Consider the following 8733-nt stretch of genomic DNA (forward strand, 5'->3'; position numbering starts at 1 on the left):
TTATTATTCTTTTTGTATAATATAATATCCTACGCCAGAAGTGGCGTAGGAGGTTAAGAGCTTGTGTATCGAATCTGGAGGAACCGGGTTTGATTCCCAGCTCTGCCGCCTGATCTGTGGAGGCTTATCTGGGGAATTCAGATTAGCCTGTACACTCCCACACACGCCAGCTGGGTGACCTTGGGCTAGTCACAGCTTCTCGGAGCTCTCTCAGCCCCACCCACCTCACAGGGTGTTTGTTGTGAGGGGGGATGGGCAAGGAGATTGTAAGCCCCTTTGAGTCTCCTGCAGGAGAGAAAGGGGGGATATAAATCCAAACTCTTCTTCTTCTTTCTTTTTGGTGCAAGACGGATGATTCCAAATCAAATCACGGTTGCTGTCTTTTTCCACCTCTGCAGCTCTTGCCTGAATGCAGCTCTCCTTTCTGGCCCTTCCTTCCCCTGCTTTTCTTTCTTCTATCTACTTCCCCCCCCCTTGTCCTCCACAACATTCCCAAGCTTTCTTCCCATGCCCCCCCCCCGCCCCCCTGAATGCTTCTGCCTTCCCTAGCCCTCGGGCTGCACCAGAGCCTTCTGAGGCATAAGCACACCTCAGCCAATCGACACGAGTTCCTCCAAAGCTTTTAGAAGCAGTCTCAAAGTGGAACCCTCTATCAAATTGATTTTCCTTTTGGGGACCGACTTGCGAAGTAGCGCCATGTTACTTTCTCTACCCGTCATTACACACAACAGCCTCATTTTAGTTAAAAATCTGAAATACATGTATATTTTATTCTTCATTTGCAGGATTTGTTTGCATTTTGCAGTCCTGAGCAACTAGTTGTATTTCACGACCATGACGCAGAGGCTAATCCAAATTTGCCATCAGTCTTGCTCTGGTAGAAGAGGAAGACTGAATTTATACCCTGCCTTTCTCAATTGTCTCAAGGCAGTCTACAAACTCCTTTCCCTTCTTCTCCCCACAACAGACACCTTCTGAGGGAGGGATGTAGGAGTGGGGAAACAACTCTGTGGAGGAGTGGGGAATCAAACCCAGTTCTCCAGATGAGCGTCTGCTACTCTTAACCACATGATCGCTGGCGCTGTAACCATTTAGAGGTCACTCAGTAATCTGACCACATCATGAAATGTTATCCCTGTCACTAATGAAGTGGTAGCTCTTTGTTTGTACTGTGCAAAAAGGGCTTCATCAGATAAAACTACCCTGGGCAGATGTCTCCTCACAGTTTGGAATAGACTATCAGACCTTAGAATCTAGGTGTGAACATTTGCCACTAAAACCCCAGTTCAATTTAAATGAGTAAATGAAGTCCCGTTAAGAATATTGCATTTGTGTTTGCAATTCGGCTGTTGCCAGTTGACTTATGATCCCCCCCCCACCCCCAATCCCCGGTGTAGCATTATGTTCCCTCCCCATAAAATTTCAGGCAGCAAGCTGCGTGTGAGAAGAGAGAACAGCCTTTCACCAAGTTGTTCTTTTGATGCCTTTCTCCTAATCTCAGTTGAAAGCAAGCTTGCTTTAGAATCGGCTTCCGACTCCCCCATGTCAAGACATTCTGGGTCAGGACGGTACTCCAAACACCTCTTATGAAACACGGAGCGGTTTTGTAATGTATCGCAAAAGGAGTTGAAAAAGTTGGCAGGCTTTCAGAGCTCGCTCGGGTGGCAGGAACGTTCTAGGGCTGAACCTGGAATCAGAATATGACTTCAAGTCCCTGAGCTTTTAAAGAGGGACAGAGATTGGGCCGAGAAAGTTTTGGAACAAGGGAGAACAGATACAGCCAAAGCCTGCTGCACGTCTGGTCCCCATCAAAATAGGGGGAGGGAATCCTAGGCCCCTTCCGCACACACAAAATAATGCGTTTTCAAACCACTTTCACAACTGTTTGCAAGTGGATTTTGCTATTCCGCACAGCTTCAAAGAGCACTGAAAGCAGTTTGAAAGTGCATTATTCTGCATGTGCGGAATGAGCCCTAGAGTCAGTAGAAGAAATAATCTAATTAGATCATAGGCATAGCTACCACGGGGTGGGATGGGACTTGGTGCCCCAGGCGGCCACTGTCGGGGTCATGTGGGGGGCAGAAAATAACCCCCACTCCCCCCCTTTGCCCTGCTGCTGGCTAAGGTAAGTGGGGCGCGGGGGGCGCATGGGGGAGAGGAAAACTGGGAGTCTGCCTTGGGCTTCATTTGCCCTAGTTATGCCACTGCATGAGATATATTGTCACAGGCAATTCACAGCCAGAATTGACTGGCTGTTGTGGGTTTTGTGGTCTGGGTGGCTGTAGTCTGGTACCTGTTGTTCCTAACGTTTTCGCCCGCATCTATGGCCAGTATCTTCAGAGGCATGTCACAGTGAGGAAGAAACCCATCTCCCTGCGACATATCTCTGAAGATGCCAGTCATCGATGCGGGCGAAACATTAGGAGCAAAAGCCACCAGACCACGGCCCAGAAAACCCACAACAGTCAATCTCATGAGCTGTTGGGAAGTGGGATATGCCATGATATATAAAAAAGAGAGTAAAAGTTCACAGAAAGATCATCTTCTGAGTTAGCAGAGGCTTGCAAAACCCAGAGGATGGAGACAGTCAGTCTAGGGGCAAAAGTAGCAAAGATTGACCTTTAACATGATTGGTTAATTCAACTGTAATTCTAGACCAATGAGAGGCTGTGGCCTGGGCAGGGAAAAGAATCCCTGATGTATGTGTTGTATGTGCTATGCTAAGGAGATAGAGACTGAGTTGAGTTCTGTGTGTGTTGAACTTGGTTATTGCTGAAGAGTTCTGTATAGTTACATAGTCTTGTATAGACTTGTGTAACCTTGCAACTGCTCAAGTAAAAACCTTCCTATGGAAAGAACATCTTGTGTGGAGAGTATTCTTTTCCAAGTGTGATAGGAGGATGCAGTGAGTGCAAGAAGACTACTAAACCTTCTCATCTTACCAGAGTGACCCCGCTTTAAACTCTGCTGATAAGATATGGCCTGTTGTCCGAGCAACCAGATAGCCCAGCCTACCCCACTCTTGTCAGAGCTTAGAAACTAAGTGATAGTACTTGGCCGGACATCCATCAAGGAAGACTGGGGTTGCTATGAAGAAGATGGCAGTGACCAATCACTTCTCATCTCTTGCCTTCAAAGCCCCATGGTCCTGGGGTTGCCATGAATCGGTGGCAATTCTGTGCTTAAGAACATAAGAACAAGCCAGCTGGATCAGACCAGAGTCCATCTAGTCCAGCTCTCTGCTACTCGCAGTGGCCCACCAGGTGCCTTTGGGAGCTCACGTGCAGGATGCGAAAGCAATGGCCTTCTGCTGCTGCTGCTCCTGATCACCTGGTCTGTTGAGGCATTTGCAATCTCAGATCAAGGAGGATCAAGATTGGTAGCCATAAATCGACTTCTCCTCCATAAATCTGTCCAAGCCCCTTTTAAAGCTTGCTGCACCGTTTTAAAAAGGCTTGGGAAGTCAGGAACAGCAGTTAGATAGGCAGCACAGGAGGCCCCAAATTTGTCACCTGAATCTCCTGATGGCTTTCAACTTGGGCTACCATGTTTTCTCGAAAATAAGACAGGGTCTTATATTAATTTTTGCTGCAAAAGATGCATTAAGGCTTTTTTTCAGGGGATGTCTTATTTTTTGCGCTCCAGTGGCGTAGCACCCAGGGGACAGGAGTGTTCTGGGGGCAGGCGGGGGTGTTCCAGAGGCAGGGGCTGTGCCGGGGAATCCATAACTAGGGCTTATTTTTGGAGTAAGGCTTATATTTCAAGCATCCTGCAAAAATACCGAGAAATCATGCTAGGGCTTATTTTCGGGGTAGGTCTTATTTTCAGGAAAACAGGGTACCACCGAAATTTCACAGAAGTGGGGTTCTTTCCAGGCAAAACCGAGAAGGAATTTAAGAAATGCCACAAATAAGAGTTTGTCAGGAAAAAAATTCCTCTGGGTCCCATCCCCTTGGTACAAATAGGATTTTGCCTGTGACAAAAAAAAAAAAAAAAGATCCTCTGAAGATGCCAGCCACAGATGCAGGCGAAACGTCAGGAGAGAATGCTGCTAGAACACGGCCATACAGCCCGGAAACCACACAGCACCCATCCCAAAAAAAAGTTGGCGTCTGGTGACACACTTAAAGATTTTTGAAGGGTTCCTTCCTCCCGCACTCTGGGCTTTTCGGCACGCTTGGCTTACTCCTGATTTTCTTGGCAGGCGATCCACAAGCGCTGGAATTGGTTTGGGCAGGGTTCTTCCGCATGTCTGCCCTCCCTGTGCATTTTCACAGTTGTGGTGTCAATTTATTTTCTTCCACACGTGCCTTAAATAATCAGGTTTTTCAAAGGAGAATGCTGCTGTCAGCAGCAGCGTCATAGAATCTCCCTATTTTGTGCATGCTTTTATTAATATTATGGCTGCATTTTGTGTCTGAAACACAATTGATGTACCATTGCAATGAGAGGCTGAGCAGGTCCCTTGAATTCCCAGTAAATTAATAGTGACCCATTATGCATGGAACCTTGGAGTGTACAGTGGGTTTGTAGTGGGCTCTCCTCATGTTTCTGTTTACATTCAAGGAGACACTCCTGCCACAGAGCTTTTCTCCAGAGAACTCTCCTGGGCCTGGTTCCCTGAACTTCGCCCATCAAGTAATCCTTAAAGGCACAGATCTCATTACACCCGGTAGTCAAAACTGCTGACTTAGCCCTTTAAGCTGCACTTATATTGATATTACTGTTCCAGAAATAATCCTCTCTCCCTGAATGAAAGAGGCAAAGCAATTTCCTGGACCGCAAGGTGCTAAAGAAGGGGACTGTCCTGGAGCTGATATTCTCTCCCTCCCCTCCCCTCCCCTCCCCACACACACAGGCACTTCCTGCTGCTGCCGCTGGAGGACAGAGGGAGTTGTTATTTCCAAGCACTCAGTTATTATGGTATTGATATCTCGATACATCAGTATGAGAATATAGAGGTCAGTATATTGTGGCTAAGTCCATGTGAGTGAGCTTTTTTTCTGTGACTAGAGGAGCTGGCAGTGTGGAAGGGGGGCGAGAGAGAAGGCATGGATGGCAGTGGGTGGAGGGAATATGTCTGGGGCCATGCAAAGCCGTGCTCACTGGCAAATCTGTCCCAGTGGTGAAGCAAATTAAAATTGTGCTAGAAGTGTGGAGAGAATGGAAAGTAAATGTGGGGCTTGAGGAAAAAACATCTGTACAAGAAATATTGGGGTGATTTGCTCCTATCGCACTTTTGACACCTTGTGCATAATCAGCCAGCAAGTCTGTAGCTCAGGGACCCCCGACATAGTGCCCATAGACACCACGGCAACCACTGACACCTTTTCTGGTTCCTGCCAAGTGTTTTTAGAAGTGGGTGGGGCTATGTGGAGCTTTTGTTCTGCAAGGCATCTGATTGGTTGTGCATTTCTTTTTTGGTCTGTGTTGTCTACATGAGTAAAATAAATATATATTTTTTCAAGAGAACTACTCCCCATTCGTTTGGTCTGTAGTTTGAAACTCAGAAACATTATACTGACCATTACTATATCAATATTTTAAGGCTGTTTAAAAACCCCACTTGTCTTCCGGGGTGGGGTGGGGTAGGCAAGAGGGGGTGGTTTGCCAATGAGAACAGTTTAATAGAGTTGCCAAGTCCCCCCGGCCACCAATGGTGTGTGTGTGTGTGTAGAGTTGCCAGATCCAGGTTGGGAAACTCCTGGGGATTTGGGGATAAAGCCTGGGGAAGCCAGGACCCAGAGTGGGGTACAAGGCCATGGAGTCTACTCTCCAGAGCACCCGTTGTCTCCATGGGGAACTGATTTCTAGTGTAGAGATGAGCTGTAATTGCAAGAATTTCCCAGATTCCACCGGGAGCCTGATATCCCAATAGTTTAATCATGGAAAAGTAGGCTGGAGGTGGTGAGAGCGGGCAGGATGCAGAAAACTGACAAACTTTACCCACTAGGAAAAAAGCATCTCAAAATCGGCTTGCAGACCAAGATTGGGGGGAAAGTTATCTTACAAGAACTGCGGGGAAAAACCCCCTGAAGGGGTTGTGCAGAGAAGCAGAAACGAAGGCACAAAAACGCATGCAGAAATCAGAAAACAAACCAAAGCAATATGGAACTACAATTGGCAACAACAAAAATCCACGAGAAAAAAGCTCTCTAAAAGTATAAGAACAAGCCAGCTGGATCAGACCAGAGTCCATCTAGTCCAGTTCTCTGCTACTCGCAGTGGCCCACCAGGTGCCTTTGGGAGCTCACCTGCAGGATGTGAAAGCAATGGCCTTCTGCGGCTGCTGCTCCCGAGCACCTGGACTGTTAAGGCATTTGCAATCTGAGATCAAGGAGGATCAAGATTGGTAGCATTTCTGAAAATGGTCCCTCAAACTCCTAAACTGTCCCCTGGTTACTTCATATGAACATCATCCTCTGGAGTTTGGAGGGCAGTGGAAATATTTTTGTTAAATAAAGCCAGGAGACTACCTAAGAGGGGAGTGTTCACCCCTCCCTAAGACCATTTATCCCCCCACCCAAAGAAGAGAGAGAAAAGGATGGGGTTGGATACCCCTTCTGGGATTTTATGCTCCAGCTCCCGATTTTTCACTCGAAGGCCTAATTTCCGCATGACCCTGGCTGAGGTGAAAGCGCTCGCCGGTGGCGCAAAGACCAAAGGCTTACGAACAAAACTTGGAAGCAGCCAGAAGGAGGGACAGAAATAGTTTGTTTAAAAATTAGCTTGCAATTAAGAGAACTCCAGAAACGCGGGCACCCTTCCAAACACGAATTAGCCAACCCACAAGCTCCCCCTCCTGGCCTTTTGCATCCACTGTACTCTAATGGGAAGGAAATTTTCTATGGTCACTTCCCCAGCCTGTCTGGTGTTATACCCAAATGTGGCTACCTCCAGGTTTGAAAATTTGCGAGTGATGCCTGGAGAAGGCAGGAAATAAAAAATAGGGATGGAGCCCCCATAGAACCCACTCTTCAAACCAGCCATTTTCTTCAAGAGCAACTGATCTCTGTCGCCTGGACATCAATGATGATTCACATACTTGGATCTGATTTCCTTGAATCTGAGACAGTGAAGTAATTGGTGGGCCAGAGATTCAACTGAGCCATCATTACATGGGCACAATCTTTTAGCCTTTTCTTGCTTATTAAATCTGCCATGTAACAAGGCAGAAGGCATAACATTAAACCTGGCGAGCATTATGGCTCTCCTTTGAACTGGGTTTATTAGGCAATACAGGTAGTGTGCCAAGTGGCCCCGTTCAAATGGGAGAGAAAAATACAGGGGGGAGCACGTTTTCTTGGCTGCAGTGTCTCGGTTTTTGTTGGTTGCCTCGGAATTTGTCGGATTTTGCCGCTTTTGTTGCCGTGCCATGTGACCTCGCTGATAATTTCCTATGGAAATCATTGCCTCGGTTTTTGTCGGTTTCGAATTTTGCCGATTGTTTTCGGACGGATTACCAACGAAAACTGAGGTTTCCCTGTAGCTGCAAGAGCTTCAGCTATGGATGCAACGTGTGAGTTTCTCAGCAACTCCTGTATGCCACTGTTCTGAGTGTTTGGACTGTGCTTTGACTGACTTTCCACAACCTCGCTTCTCGGCTGCTCCCTCCTGGTTTGTCTACTCGTGATGGCGAACCTTTTCGAGACCGAGTGCCCAAATTGCAACCCAAAACCCACTTATTTATCGCAAAGTGCCAACGCGGCAATTTAACCTGAATAACCCCTTGAGCAGGGGCCAGCCTGCTGTAGCCCCCAGCAAGTCCCACATGTGCCACTGTGCACCTCTCTAGCATCTCTGCTGCCTCTGCCCCCCTCCCCTGGGCAGCAGCCACCTGGAGCGCAGACAACAGGCCCGCCAGCCTCCCGGCTCGCTGAGGTGCACCACATCAAGTCCAGTGGCCCAGGCCAGCCTAAATGTGTGTGTGTGGAGGGGGGCGATTTCCCCCCCACATGACAAACTCTGTGCACGCGTGTCCACAGAGAATGCTCTGAGTGCCACCTCTGGCACCCATGCCATAGGTTTGCCACCACTGGTCTACTCTGTGTTATTTGACTCCCTGGACTGTTTTGGTTCTGTTTTCTGGACTCTCCTGCTGGCTGCTCTGTTGTGCCTAGACCTGATGGTGAATGAACCGTCCCTGTGTCAGGGTGACTTCCTGCCTCAGAAGCCTTCTCAGTGCTGGTGCTGTCATGGCAGCACACCCACCCTGCCCTGCCAGCATACTCTATCTCAGATAAAGATGTTAGTATGGTCAGTTGAGGTGCAGCGGTCAACAAAATGGTATGCTTCCACATTAGAATATAGTCCCGAACAAATAGGAGAAATATTCATTTTTATGCGCTGCCTTTGCCAAAACCATTATTTTTTGGATTTTTGAACATGGTACTTTGATACAAGAGCATTTATAGTTCATTGTATTTTTACTTTCAAACGGATGGGGGCTAAGCAGGCACTAGGACCCAGGCAGAGCATTCTGCAACAAATTTATTTATTTGTTTGTTTGTTTGTTTGTTTGTTTGTTTGTTTGTTTGTTTGGCTGGCTGGCTGGCTGGCTGGCTGGCTGGCTGGCTGGCTGGTTTATATACCGCCCTCCCCCGGTGGGCTCAGGGCGGTGAACAACATGTAAAATAGAGCACATATATCAGATTAAAATCCGTTAAATATCAATTAATACAGGCTCTAATAAATATAAACCCTACCCCATTAAAATGCAGCATTATTAAAATC

This window comes from Sphaerodactylus townsendi, linkage group LG01 (genome assembly GCF_021028975.2).
Source record: "Sphaerodactylus townsendi isolate TG3544 linkage group LG01, MPM_Stown_v2.3, whole genome shotgun sequence".
NCBI classification, from domain to species: Eukaryota; Metazoa; Chordata; class Lepidosauria; order Squamata; family Sphaerodactylidae; genus Sphaerodactylus; species Sphaerodactylus townsendi.